This window comes from Coregonus lavaretus (genome assembly GCF_964263955.1).
Source record: "Coregonus lavaretus genome assembly, contig: HAP1_SCAFFOLD_313, whole genome shotgun sequence".
Taxonomy (NCBI): Eukaryota; Metazoa; Chordata; class Actinopteri; order Salmoniformes; family Salmonidae; genus Coregonus; species Coregonus lavaretus.
In genome coordinates this window covers 86,477-101,301 of record NW_028159241.1, presented here as the reverse complement: position 1 = coordinate 101,301, position 14,825 = coordinate 86,477, and the positions used below count along the sequence as shown (strand labels likewise).

General features: G+C 44.6%; 1 pseudogene across 1 annotated transcript; it reads right to left on the bottom strand.

The window, feature by feature from the left end:
* Positions 1-3,183: 3,183 nt before the first annotated feature.
* Positions 3,184-4,141, bottom strand: LOC311123132 (trace amine-associated receptor 13c-like; annotated as a pseudogene). Its single transcript has one exon. The product of its transcript is annotated as a trace amine-associated receptor 13c-like (transcript).
* Between the last annotated feature and the right edge of the window lie 10,684 nt (positions 4,142-14,825).

Below are 14,825 nucleotides of genomic sequence, written 5' to 3'. Positions count from 1 at the left end.
GGAGGTGTGAAAAGGGGATTAACATTAACTTGAAGAAAGTGGCTGGTTGGTGGAGTACATTTAAGTAAAGTTTGATCATTCATAATAAAAGCCATAAATTCTGGTTGTTTCCTGTGATGAAAAGGCTTTGGTATTATTCAGACAGATGGTCTCTTCTCAGTTTGATACCGGCACACTTTTCACCGAACACAGAAAGTGAAGATAGAAATTGACTTCATAGAACAGACATACTTCTATTTCATGTAGAATGAGTCAAGTTATCCCTCTGTTTCAGATTGTGAATTATACTGCCTTCCTATGGCCACTGCACATACTGAAAGCAATCTCTGCCCACTGGGCACAGATGTCAATTCAATGTATACTCCACGTTGGTTCAACGTAATTTCATTGAAAAAAAGTTGATTCAACCAGTGTGTGCCCAGTGGGTGTAAAACTCTGCAGTAAAACGGTTTTTACATTTGGCTCTTTACTCCAGTATTTTGGATTTGAGATCAAATGTTTAACATGAGGCGACAATATAGAATGTCACCTTTATTTTGAGGGTATATTCATACATATCTGTTTTACCATTAAAAAACAAAAACACCTTATGTATCTAGTCCCCCCATTTGAAGAAGTCATAAGTATGTGGACAACTTCACTTGTAGTGTATTAAAACTAGTAACCTTTTAAACATAATGTTCAGTTAAATTATGTATTTAGATATTGGTTCCCTTACCCTGTAAGCAGTCTATGAACTGCTCTAATGAGTGACTACAATCCACCCTTTGGTTTTGGTAGACACTGCCAACAAACACAAACGTTAGCATTTTCAGACAAAACATGTTACTTCTACCACTTTCAGCACACTACTACAACAGTGTGACTGTTTTGGAATAAAATGTTCAGTATATTTCCTTTAACATCCTCTGTGTTGTGTGCTTATTGTTTAACCATTGATATGTTCTAGGTCATTTTGAGACCTTAAGGAGCATCAGGTACTGCTGGAATGGCTACCAATGGCATGTCCATCTTTTTGTGAGAAATTACACTGGTCACTCAAAACATTTATAAAGTATTAAGAAAGTATGAATAGTCTTCAATTTAGATTAGGGTCTGCAAAAATACTTTACTAATGATTTGTAAATGGTTTATAAGGACATTTATTAAACATCTTATGAATGATCTTATAAATCATTATTACATACTATAAAAGTTGTTTCTAAATGTTTGAATAACTAGCTTGATAAAACAAATGTGGGAGTAATGATAAATGAATGATGAATAAACTATTTACTAATCCATTATAAATACTTTACTACTAGGTGTTATTATAAAGTGTTACCCGATCTCTATATTCATTCAGACTCTACAGCGTCAGAGGGAGCTGCTCTGGCGTGACCCCTGACCTGGAGGGAGCTGCTCTGGCGTGACCCCTGACCCCTGACCTGGCAGCAGTGATGTTGTGAGAGTAGTGGTAGGGAGAGTACTGGTAGTGTTCATATCAAATAAAATAAAATAAAATTGTATTTGTAACATTCGCCGAATACAACAGGCGTGGGCCTTACCGTGAAATGCTTACTTACAAGCCCTTAACCAACAATGCATTTTTCAGAAAATAGAGTTAAGAAAATATTTACTAAATTAACTTAAGTTAAAAAAATAAAAAAAGTTACAAAAAAGTAACCAATATGTTGAGGTTAAAGTGTCTGCTGCAGTCTCCTGCGCTGTTGTGTTGAATAATTAATGCATATGCTGTAGTAGTTATTTAAAAATGTGAGAATACCTACAGCTTACTAACATTTATCAAATGTGGGCGTAATTATTAATAATAACCTCCCGAGTGGCGCAATGGTCTAGAGATCCTGGTTCGAATCCAGGCTCTGTCGTAGCCGGCCGCGACCGGGAGACCCATGGGGCGGCGCACAATTGGCCCAGCATCGTCCAGGGTAGGGGAGGGAATGGCCGGCAGGGATGTAGCTCAGTTGGTAGAGCATGGCGTTTGCAACGCCAGGGTTGTGGGTCGATTCCCACGGGGGGCCAGTATGAAAAAAAAAATAATAATGTATGCACTCACTAACTGTAAGTCGCTCTGGATAAGAGCGACTGCTAAATGACTAAAATGTAAATGGTGAGCAAACTGTAAATGCCTTACAAATGGTTTACTACTAAAGAGTATTATAAAGTGTAACGCATATTCTTACATTTGACCATCAACTACTTACTACAATACACCATTGAGTTAGACTTGGACGTTATCTGATATCATGCAGTATTGTATATTTCATATTTACTGCGCTTGTTGAAGGTGTTGTGTCTTATTTGAGCCACTAGAGGGGGATGTTAAACAACATATACACTGAGTGTACAGAACATGATTTAGACTGACCAGGTGAATCAAGGTGAAATTTATATAATCCCTTATTGATGTCACCTGTTAAATCCACTTCAATCAGTGTAGATGAAGGTGAGGAGACAGGTTAAATAAGGATTTTCAAGCCTTGAGACAATTGAGACATAGATTGTGTATGTGTGCAATTCAAAGGGTGAATGGGTAAGACAAAGTATTTAAGTGCCTTTGAAAGGGGTATGGTAGTTGGTGCCAGGGGAATTGGTGTGAGTGTGTCAAGAACTGCAACGGTGCTGGGTTTTTCACGCTCAACAGTTTCCCGTGTGTATCAAGAATGGTCCACCACCCACAGGACATCCAGCCAACTTGACACAACTGTGGGAAGAATTGGAGTCAATATAGTCCAGCATCCCTGTGGAACGCTTCCGACACCTTGTAGAGTCCATGCCCTGACGAACTGAGGCTGTTCTGATGGCGAAAGGGGGTGCAATTCAATATTAAGAACTTGTTCCTAATGTTTTGTACACTCAGTGCATAATGATACATTACATCCTCAAAATGAATACTTACATACTATTTATCATTAAAAAACATGGAACAACCACAGACGTTGGTATTTGGAATATACAAACCAAAATGACTACAATGTATTTTATAAAACAAGCTTATGCCTTCTTATGTCTTCTCCAAGTCATTCCATTCCAATCCATCCAAATCATTCTGTATCACCACCACATGTATCTATGACGACAACACTGAGATGAATAATGTCAGTGTATTGTTACATGAAACAAGCAATTACAACAAAACAGTATAACATAACTATGTCAAACTAGGGAATAAAAACATAGGAACTATACATGCCTTAACTTCAGAGTTAAAATATGTTTAGCTGTTACTTTGAACCATGGATAAAAGAAAGCATAAATTATTGGATTAATTAAGGAATTAACAAGTGGCAGAAAGCCGGTGATCAATAATAAATTGTCACACACACACAAAAAAAGACGTATCAACAAAAATGGAATCCAACAACTTAGATATGTGAAAACAACAATAGCTAGAGTTTTTGCTGCTTTTCTCTCTGACTTATTTGCCTGTACAGTTTTAACACCAGACACACTGGTAGCCTCTTTTGAAAATACATTTCTGGCCTGTGATCTGGCCCCCAACAAATATTGTCAAATAAAGTGTTATAATAATAGAGCACGGGACAACCATTGAAAATACAAGGCCAATGATTTTAACCCAATTTAATTATTCTACAATAAAACATTATTTCAAACATCTACTGGGTACCTGTACATTTACAAAAAAAATTATAATAGCAGCATCGTTTATGATACAAAAACACCAGTTAATGGATATAAAATACATAATTCTTGTTATTGTTATTTTAGAGTGGTACATTAAGGGATCACACACAGCAACATAACGGTCAATAGATATCAAGACCAAACTGCCCACAGATAAAGAAGAACATAAACAAGTGATATAGAAATAAAACCCACAGAAATATTCCCCAAAATCCCAGCATGGTTCCATTAATGCTACAGTCGTCAATGGTATCACAATCAGTCCCACCAGGAGATCTGCCACAGCCAGAGAGAGGATGAGCAGGTTGGTTGGAGTGTGGAGCTGCTTGAAGTGAGAGATGGAGATGATCACCAGTATGTTCAGAAATACTGTAACTGCTGAAATCAATGAGAAGAAGATGTACAGTGTTATGTAGATAGATGTCGATAGCAAAGCCTTTCTGCAAGAAGAGTTTCTGTCTTGAAAACAGTATTGAACATCTTCGTGTTCCTCCATTTGTAATAAAGGGTCCAAATGCTGAGGTCCTGCTCCTGCTTGGTCCTGTGTGTGACCCTGTCAGGTCAGCCTTCTGACAAACTCTGAGCTCTGAATGCGAAGCATCACGTCTGGAGGAAAACTGGCACCATCCCTACGGTGAAACATGGTGGTGGCAGCATCATGCTGTGGGGATGTTTTTCAGCGGCAGGCACTAGGAGACTATTCAGAATCGAGGGAAAGTGAACGGAGCAAAGTACAGAGAGATGAAAACCTGCTCCAGAGCTCTCAGGACCTCAGACTGGGGCGAAGGTTCACCTTCCAACAGGACAACGACCCTAAGCACACAGCCAACGACAACGCAGGAGTGGCTTCTGGACAAGTCTCTGAGTAGCCCAGGCAGAGCCCTGACTTGAACCTGATCGAACATTTTACATTTACATTTTAGTCATTTAGCAGACGCCCTTATCCAGAGCGACTTACAGTTAGTGAGTGCATACATTTTTCTTTTCATACTGGCCAAGAGACCTGAAAACAGCTGTGCAGCGATGCTCACCATCCAACCTGAGAGCGCTTGAGAGGATCTGCTGAGAAGAATGGGAGAAACTTCCAATATACAGGTGTGCCAAGCTTGTAGCGTCATATCCAAGAAGACTCAAGGCTGTAATCACTGCCAAATGTGCTTTAACAAAGTACTGAGTAAAGCATCTGAATACTTATGTAAATGTGGTATTTCTGGGGAATTTTTTATACATTTGCTTACATTTCTAAAAACCTGTTTTTGATTTGTCATTATGGGGTATTATGTGTATATTGATGAGGAAATTGTTTTATTTAAACCATTTTAGAGTAAGGCTGTAACGTAACAAAATGTGGAAAAAGTCAAGGGGTCTGAATATTTTCAGAATGCACTCAGTAAAAAGTACGGTGGAATAAGAATAAGGTATATCTATTTTGTATAAAAATATACTTATTTTGGTGAAAACTATGATTTAATTGTTGACAAGACACTACATTTGTGATGAGTGTGATAGAAGGAGGCAGGCGCAGGAGGGTATTCACCAGTCATCAGTTTATTCCGTCGTACACAAATAGCGCTGGATAGCAACAAGCGAAACAGGCACAGGGGAAATATCTACCCCGGCAATAATAAGGTACGAGTAGCTCTACCGAGCTACACTACTCTCACAAATAAACAATTACCCACAAAGACAAGGGGGGCAGAGGGAACACTTATACACAGACTAATGAGGGGATAAGAACCAGGTGTGTGTGATTGAAAAGACAAGACAAATGGAGTGATGAATAATGGAGCGGCAGTGGCTAGTAAGCCACTGACGATGAACGCCGAAGCCTGCCCGAACAAGGAGGGGAGGCAGCCTCGGCGGAAGTCGTGACAGTACCCTCCCCTTGACGTGCAGCTCCAGCAGCGCGCAAACCCCGGCCTCAGGGACGGACAGGAGGTCGCGGAGCAGTGCGAGCGGGATGGCGATGGTGGAAATCCCGCAACAGGGAGGGATCGAGGATATCCCTCACTGGGACCCAGCACTGTTCCTCCGGACCGTACCCCTCCCACTCCACAAGGTACTGAAGGCCCCCCACCCGACACCTCGAATCCAGGATGGAACAGACAGAGTATGATGGGGCCCCCTCGATGTCCAGAGGAGGTGGAGGAACCACCCGCACCTCAGACTCCTGGAGCGGACCAACCACCACCGGCCTGAGGAGAGACACATGAAACGAGGGGTTAATACAGTAATCAGGGGGAAGTAATAACCTATAAGTGACCTCGTTGATTCTCCTCAGGACTTTGAACGGCCCCACAAACCGCGGGCTCAGCTTCCGGCAGGGCAGGTGGAGGGGCAGATTCTGGGTTGAGAGCCAGACCCGATCTCCCGGTACGAAGACCGGGGCCTCACTGCGGTGACGGTCAGCGTTGGCCTTCTGACGACATACGGCGCGCTGGAGGTGAACGTGGGCAGCGTCCCATGTCTCCTCTGCGCGCCGAAACCAGTCATCTACCTCAGGAGCCTCGGTCTGGCTCTGGTGCCACTGTGCCAGAACCGGTTGGTAACCTAAAACACATTGGAATGGCGTTAGGTTAGTAGAGGAGTGGCGGAGAGAGTTCTGGGCATATTCTGCCCTAGGCAAGAACACCGAACACTCCCTCGGCTGGTCCTGGCAGTAGTACTGCAGGAACCTACCCACATCCTGATTTACCCGTTCCACCTGCCCCCAGGGTGGAACCCAGAGGTCAGGCTGACCGAGACCCCCAGACGTTCCATGATGCCTTCCAAACCTTGGACATGAACTGGGGACCTCGGTCGGACACTATATCCTCTGGCACCCCGTAGTGCCGGAAGACGTGAGTAAACAGGGCCTCCGCAGTCTTCAGGGCCGTGGGGAGACCGGGCAGAGGAAGGAGGCGGCAGGACTTGGAAAAGCGGTCCACCACGACCAGGATGTTTCCTTGGGAGAGGGGAAGATCAGTCAAGAAATCAACACTAAGGAGAGACCATGGTCGTTGTGGAACTGGTAAAGGTTGTAACTTACCCGCTGGGAGGTGTCTAGGTGCGTTACTCTGGCCGCACACCGAGCAGGAGGAGACGTACACCCTCATGTCCTTAGCCAAGGTAAGCCACCAGTACTTTCCGATCAGGCAGCGCACTGATACCTGTGTGACCAGAGGAGGGTGACTTGTGTGCCCAGAAGATCAGACGATCACGGATAAGAGCAGGCACGTACTGCATTCCAGCTGGACACTGAGGTGGAGATGGATCTGTGCATAATGTCTGCTCTATATCCGCGTCCATCTCCCATACTACCGGCGCCACAATGCAGGAGGCCGGGAGTATGGAAGTGTTGTCTCTGGGCCTCTCTTCTGGGCCTCTCCGGCTGTCATATAGCCAGGACAGTACGTCTGCCTTCACTTTCTTCATACCCGGAATGTATGACAGTGTAAAATCAAACCGGGTGAAGAATAGGGCCCAACTGGCCTGGCAAGGATTCAGCCTCCTCGCTGCCCGGATGTACTCCAGGTTATGGTGGTCCGTCCAGACGAGGAAAGGGTGTTTTCGCATCTTCGAGCCAATGCCTCCACACGGTCAAAGCTCGGACAACAGCCAACAGCTCCCGATCACCAACGTCGTAGTTCTGCACCGCTGGGCTGAGCTTCTTAGAGAAGAAGGCACAGGGGCGGAGCTTGGGTGGCGTGCCCGAGCGTTGATATTGGACAGTGCCTATCCCTACCTCGGACGCATCCACCTCTACGAATGGTAGTGATGGATCGGGGTGGGCCAGTACCGGGGCTGAGGTAAACAGACCCCGCAGTTTGCTGAAGGCCAGGTCAGCCTCAGCAGACCAGCGGAGCCGGGACGGCCCAACCTTCAACAGGGATGTAATGGGAGCTGCGACCTTGCCAAAGCCCCGGATAAACCTCCGATAGTAGTTGGCGAAGCAAAGGAAGCGCTGCACAACCTTAACCGTGGTTGGAGTCGGCCAACTACGCACAGCTGAAATGCCATCTCCCTCCATCTCCACACCTGAGGTGGTAATGCGGTATCCGAGAAAGGAGACGGACTGCTGGCAAAACATACACTTCTCTGCCTTGGCATAAAGGTCATTTTCCATTAGTTGGGCCAGCACTTTGTGAACCAGGGACAAATGCTCGGCGCGCGTAGCAGAATACACCAGGATGTCATCGATGTAGAACACCACACCGCGACCAAGCATGTCCCGAAACTTCTCGTTCACAAAGGACTGGAAGACGGATGGAGCATTCATCAAACCGTATGGCACCACCAGGTATTCATAATGCTGTCTTCCACTCATCCCCCTCCCAAACACGCACCAGGTTGTATGCAAGATGGCGTAGCAGTGCGGTCGTGTTTTCTGTCGTGTCCTCGTGTAAATAGCCAGTTTTGTAATTATTTGTCTAATTTGTATATATTTCTCAATTTTACTTTTTTACTTTTCATTCTTTAACTAAATATACTTTCCTGCAACCCGCCTCACCCAACGTGGAAAGGATTATATTATTTATTTATAACTTTTATCAAGAACCTTAAACTGAAACTAGTCTAGCTGCAACCGAATGGATGTGGTAGACCGAATGGCCAGAGCATATCGGATTTTCTGCCGGAATCACTGGACCTCTAACACCGGATCATCGCAACTAGCTAGCTGCAACCGAATGGCTGTTGTAGCCAGCTAGCTAGCTACTTACTATTAGCCACTGTTAGCGTCTTCACCATTGTCCGTGGCCTGCACTACCCACCAGCCAGCTCTAGTTCTAGCCTGGACAATTTGTCGGCCAGTCTGCACAGCGTGCAATCGACCCAGAGCATATCGGATTTTCTGCCGGAATCACTGGACCTCTAACACCGGATCATCGCAACAAGCTAGATGCAAACGAATGGCTGTTATAGCCAGCTAGCTAGCTACTTGCTATTAGCCGCCGTTAGTGGTCTAAATCATTGTCCGTGGCCTGCACTACCCACCAGCCAGCTCTAGCTCTAGCCTGGACAATTTGTAGGCCAGTCTGCACAGCGTGCAATCGACCCAGAGCATATCGGATCATCGCAACTAGCTAGAGGCAACCGAATGGCTGTTGTCGTTGGCTAATTACAGCTGCCCCTTAGCAAGCACCAGTTAGCCTTGAGCTAGCCTCGAGCCAGGCCCATCTCCTGGCTATCTACCTCTCTGTCAACCGGACGGGACCTCCTAGTGTTGACACGGAGCCCTGCCGATCCAACACGACTGGTCTGCCCACGAAATCGTCTGATGTGGTTTCAACAGGCTTCCCGTTACGACGTCGACCACGAAGAGCCATCTTCTAGCCACGGCCCGCCAGCACACGCAAGCCGTGCCTCTTGCTCGCCAGTGCAGCCCCCGAACTACCTCCAAACTCTCCTATTGCTGTTCACTGGACCTTCTGATAACTCAGCTATACAGCTGATCAAATTAAATCAAATCAAATTTTGTTGGCCACATGCGCCGAATACAACAGGTGCAGACATTACAGTGAAATGCTTACTTACAGCCCTTAACCAACAGTGCATTTATTTTTAACAAAAAAGTAAAAATAAAACAACAACAAAAAAACCGACTCAATCGGTGCCTCCAGTGATGCTATCTCTTTCACCGTTACCCAATGCTTAGGTTTACCTCCACTGTACTCATATCCTTCCATATCCTTGTCTGTACATAATGCCCTGAATCTATTCTACAACGCCCGGAAATCTGCCTCTTTTCTTCTCTGTACCCAACGCACTAGAAGACCAGTTTTTAAAGCCTTTAGCCGTATCCGAATTCTACTCCTCCTTTGTTCCTCTGGTGATGTAGAGGTTAACCCAGGCCCTGTAGCCCCCAGTATCACTCCTACTCCCCAGGCGTTATCATTTGTTGACTTCTGTAACCTTAAAAGCCTTGGTTTCTTGCACGTTAAAATCAGAAGCCTCCTTTCCGTCTAGATAGAACTGCCAAAGGGGGTGGGGTTGCAATCTACTGTAGAGATAGCCTGCAGAGTTCTATCATACTATCCAGGTCTGTGCCCAAACAGGTTGAGCTTCTACTTCTAAAAATCGACCTTTCCAGAAATAAGTCACTCACTGTTGCCGCTTGCTACAGACCCCCCTCAGCCCCTAGCTGTGCCCTGGACACCATATGTGAACTGATTGCCCCCCATCTATCGTCAGAGTTCGTACTACTCGGTGACCTAAACTGGGATATGCTTAACACCCCGGCCAACCTACAATCTAAACTAGATGCCCTCAATCTCACACAAATTATCAAGGAACCTACCAGGTACAACCCTTAATCTGTAAACATGGGCACCCTCATAGATATCATCCTGACTAATTTACCCTCTAAATACACCTCCGCTGTCTTCAACCAGGATCTCAGCGATCACTGCCTTATTGCCTGCATCCGTAATGGGTCCGCGGTCAAACGACCACCCCTCATCACTGTCAAACGCTCCCTAAAACACTTTAACGAGCAGGCCTTTCTAATTGACCTGACCCGGGGATCCTGGATGGATATTGACCTCATTCCGTCAGTAGTGGATGCCTGGTTGTTCTTTAAAAGTGCTTTCCTCTCAATCTTAAAAAAGAATGCCCCATTCAAAAAATTCAGAACTAAGAACATATAGCATCTGATTTTCCTCAGACTTGACTGCCCTTGACCAGCACAAAAACATCCTGTGGCATACTGCATTAGCATCGAACAGCCCCCGCGAAATGCAAGTTTTCAGGGAAGTCAGGAACCAATATACACAATCAGTTAGGAAAGCTAAGGCTAGCCTTTTTCAAACAGAAATGTGCATCCTGTAGCACTACATCCAAAAAGTTTGGGACACTGTAAAGTCCATAGAGAATAAGAGCACCTCCTCCCAACTGCCCACTGCACTGAGGCTAGGAAACACTGTCACCATCAAGAATTTCAACAAGCATTTTGCTACGGCTGGCCATGCTTTCCACCTGGCTACCACTACCCTGGCCACCAGCTCTGCACCCTCTGCTGCAACCACCGCACTCTTATTGGCAGACTAAATAGCCTTGGTTTCTCAAATGACTGCCTTGCCTGGTTCACCAACTACTTCTCAGATAGAGTTCAATGTGTCAAATCGGAGGGCCTCTTGTCTGGACCTCTGGCAGTCTCTATGGGGGTGCCACAGGGTTCAATTCTCTGGTCGACTCTATTCTCTGTGTATATCAATGATGTCGCTATTGCTGCTGGTGACGCTCGGATCGACCTCTATGCGGACGACACCATTTTGTATACATCTGGCCCTTCATTGGACACTGTGTTAACAAACCTCCAAACGAGCTTCAACGCCATACAACACTTCTTCCGTAGCCTCAAACTGCTCTTAAACACTAGTAAAACTAAATGCATGCTCTTCAACCGAACGCTGCTTGCACCCGCCCACCCGACTAGAATCACTACTCTCGGCGGGTCTGACCTAGAGTATGTAGACAACTACAAATACCTAGGTGTCTGGTTAGACTGTAAACTCTCCTTCCAGACTCACATTAAGCATCTCCAATAAAAAGTTAGATCTAGAATCGGCTTCCTATTTCGCAACAAAGCCTCCTTCACTCATGCTGCCAAACATGCCCTCGTAAAACGGACTATCCTACCGATCCTTGACTTCGGCGATGTCATTTACAAAATAGCCTCCAACACTCTACTCAGAAAATTGGATGTAGTCTATCACAGTGCCATCCGTTTTGTCACCAATGCCCCATATACTACTCACCATTGTGACCTGTACGCTCTTGTTGGCTGGCCCTCACTACATATTCGTTGCCAAACCCACTGACTCCAGGTCATCTATAAATCACTGCTAGGCAAATCCCCGCCTCATCTTAGCTCACTGGTAACCATAGCAACACCCACCCAGAGTCTGCGCTCCAGCAGGTATATCTCACTGGTCATCCCCAAAGAAAACCTCTCCTTTGGCCGCCATTCCTTCCAGTTCTCTGCTGCCAATTACTGGAAGGAACTGCAAAAATCTCTGAAGCCGGAGACTCTTATCTCCCTCACTAACTTTAAGCATCAGTTGTCAGAGCAGCTTACGGATCACTGCACCTGTACACAGCCTTTGTGAAATTAGCCCACCCAACTACCTCATCCCCATATTGTTATTTATTTTGCTAATTTGCACCCCACTATCCCTATTTGCACATCATCTTTTGCACATCTATCATTAAAGTGTTAATACGAAATTGTAACTATTTTGCACTATGGCCTATTAATCATGGCTACCCGGACTATTTGCACTTCCCCCCCACCCCATCCTTTTACGCTGCTGCTACTCTGTTAATTATTTATGCATAGTCACTTTAACTCTACCCACATGTACATATTACTTCAACTACCTCAACTAGCCGGTGCCCCCGCACATTGACTCTGCACCGGTACCCCCCAACAGCCTCCCTACTGTTATTTTATTTTACTTCTGCTCTTTTTTTCTCAACACTTTTTTTGTTGCTGTTATATTTTAACTTTTTTGTTAATAATAAATGCACTGTTGGATAAGGGCTGTAAGTAAGCATTTCACTGTAATGGCGCATGTGGCCAATACAATTTGATTTGATTTGATTTGATATTGCTTTGAATGGTCATCCAACTCGTAATTACAACTCGGGAACTCTGGCCTATTTCTAGAGCCCCGACATTCCGACCTGAAGATCACTGACGTCATGATTTGACCTCAGTATTTTTCCAAGTTCCCAGTTTTCGTTAAAGCACCATTAGGTTCATTGTTTAGCTAGCTAACTAGCTACATGTCTAAACAAAATATTCCACTTTGACAGATGATTACATGACCCATCAAGTTAGCCAGGTGTGTCTGGGGGTGATTACGGTCATCTATTGTATTTCATGAACATGACCCATCCACTTAGCTAGATGTGGCTGGGGGGCGGTTATAGCATTTATTTCGCATAACCCATCAATTTAGACAAGTGTGTCTAGGTAAGAATCATCTAATAATTATATAATATTTAAACAATATTTATCTGGACACTTTCTATTTTTTATAATGCTTCTATGCAAATATGCAAGTAACCATTTCACTGTACCGTTTACACCTTCTGTATCCTGTGCATGTGACAAATCAACTTTATTTTTTGAGAGACGGTAACGTGAAGAACAAAGTGAGCTACACCAAAGTCAGATTAGGATATAGGCCAAGGACTAGATAAAGTGTATTTTTGCCACTACTTTCACCACTTTTAGTCTTGAAATCTTTGGTTGCTTACTACATTACCTTACTCTGTTTAGCACATGGCCTCACGTGAATTGTTAAAGAGATGGGTAGGGCTTAATTAAGAGGTTGTGAAAGATGCTGGGTGTAGACAAAGAAAAGCTCTCCAGTAGGTGTACCAAAACATTCAAGGGCCATTTTCTCAAAAGTGGGGTTACAAGTTTATCAACCTTTAAAGCAGAATTACTTTCCCATTGTTCCTCAACTGCAGTGCATGACATCCCATTTTTTTACTCTCTACTTTTATCCAATGTAAAAAAGACTATTTCAAATGTTAATACTACATAGGACCGAATCGAGCCGGTAGGTCACATTTGTAAATGTTAGTAAGCTAGCTAGTTATTCAAACATTTATAAACCACTTTTATAGTATGTAATAATTATTCATCTGCATTGCTTATGGTTTGAGGTTTTAGGCTGGGTATCTGTATAGCACTTTGTGACATCTGCTGATGTAAAAAAGGCTTTACAAATAAATTTGATTGATTGATTAATTCATAAGTTTAATAAATATCCTTATAAACCATTTACTAATCATTTGTAAAGTAGTTTTGCAGACCCTAATCTAAAGTGAGGACTATTCATTCTTTCTTAATACTTAAATATAAATGTTTTGTGTGACCAGTGTAATTTCGCACAAAAAGATGGACATGCCATTGGTAGACATTCCAGCAGTACCTGATGCTCCTTAAGGTCTCAAAATGACCTAGAACATATCAATGGTTAAACAATAAGCACACAACACAGAGGATGTTAAAGGAAATATACTGAACATTTTATTCCAAAACAGTCACACTGTTGTAGTATATTTACATTTACATTTTAGTCATTTAGCAGAGTGACTTAAAGTTAGTGAGTTATTATTATATTATTATATATTATATTATTATATATAACATGATTATTATTATATATATATATATTTTTTTTTCATACTGACCCCCCGTGGGAATCGAACCCACAACCCTAGCGTTGCAAACGCAATGCTCTACATCCCTGATCCCCTAGTGTGATGATTATCCTATCCCAGGTATTCCTTAAAGAGGTGGGGTTTCAAATGTCTCTGGAAGGTGGTGAGTGACTCCGCTGTCCTGGCGTCGTGAGGGAGCTTGTTCCACCATTGGGGTGCCAGAGCAGCGAACAGTTTTGACTGGGCTGAGCGGGAACTATGCTTCCGCAGAGGAAGGGGAGCCAGCAGGCCAGAGGTGGTGAACGCAATGCCCTCGTTTGGGTGTAGGGACTGATCAGAGCCTGAAGGTACGGAGGTGCCGTTCCCCTCACTGCTCCATAGGCAAGCACCATGGTCTTGTAACGGATGCGAGCTTCAACTGGAAGCCAGTGGAGTGTGCGGAGGAGGGGGGTGACGTGAGAGAACTTGGGAAGGTTGAACACCAGACGGGCTGCGGCATTCTGGATGAGTTGTAGGGGTTTGATGGCACAGGCAGGGAGGCCAGCCAACAGCGAGTTGCAGTAATCCAGACGGGAGATGACAAGTGCCTGGATTAGGACCTGTGCCGCTTCCTGTGTAAGGCAGGGTCGTACTCTCCGAATGTTGTAGAGCATGAACCTGCAGGATCGGGTCACCGCCTTGATGTTAGCGGAGAACGACAGGGTGTTGTCCAGGGTCACGCCAAGGCTCTTCGCACTCTGGGAGGAGGAAACAACGGAGTTGTCAACCGTGATGGCGAGATCATGGAACGGGCAGTCCTTCCCCGGGAGGAAGAGCAGCTCCGTCTTGCCAGGGTTCAGCTTGAGGTGGTGATCCGTCATCCATACTGATATGTCTGCCAGACATGCAGAGATGCGATTCGCCACCTGGTTATCAGAAGGGGGAAAGGAGAAGATTAGTTGTGTATCGTCAGCGTAGCAATGATAGGAGAGGCCATGTGAGGATATGACAGAGCCAAGTGACTTGGTGTATAGGGAGAATAG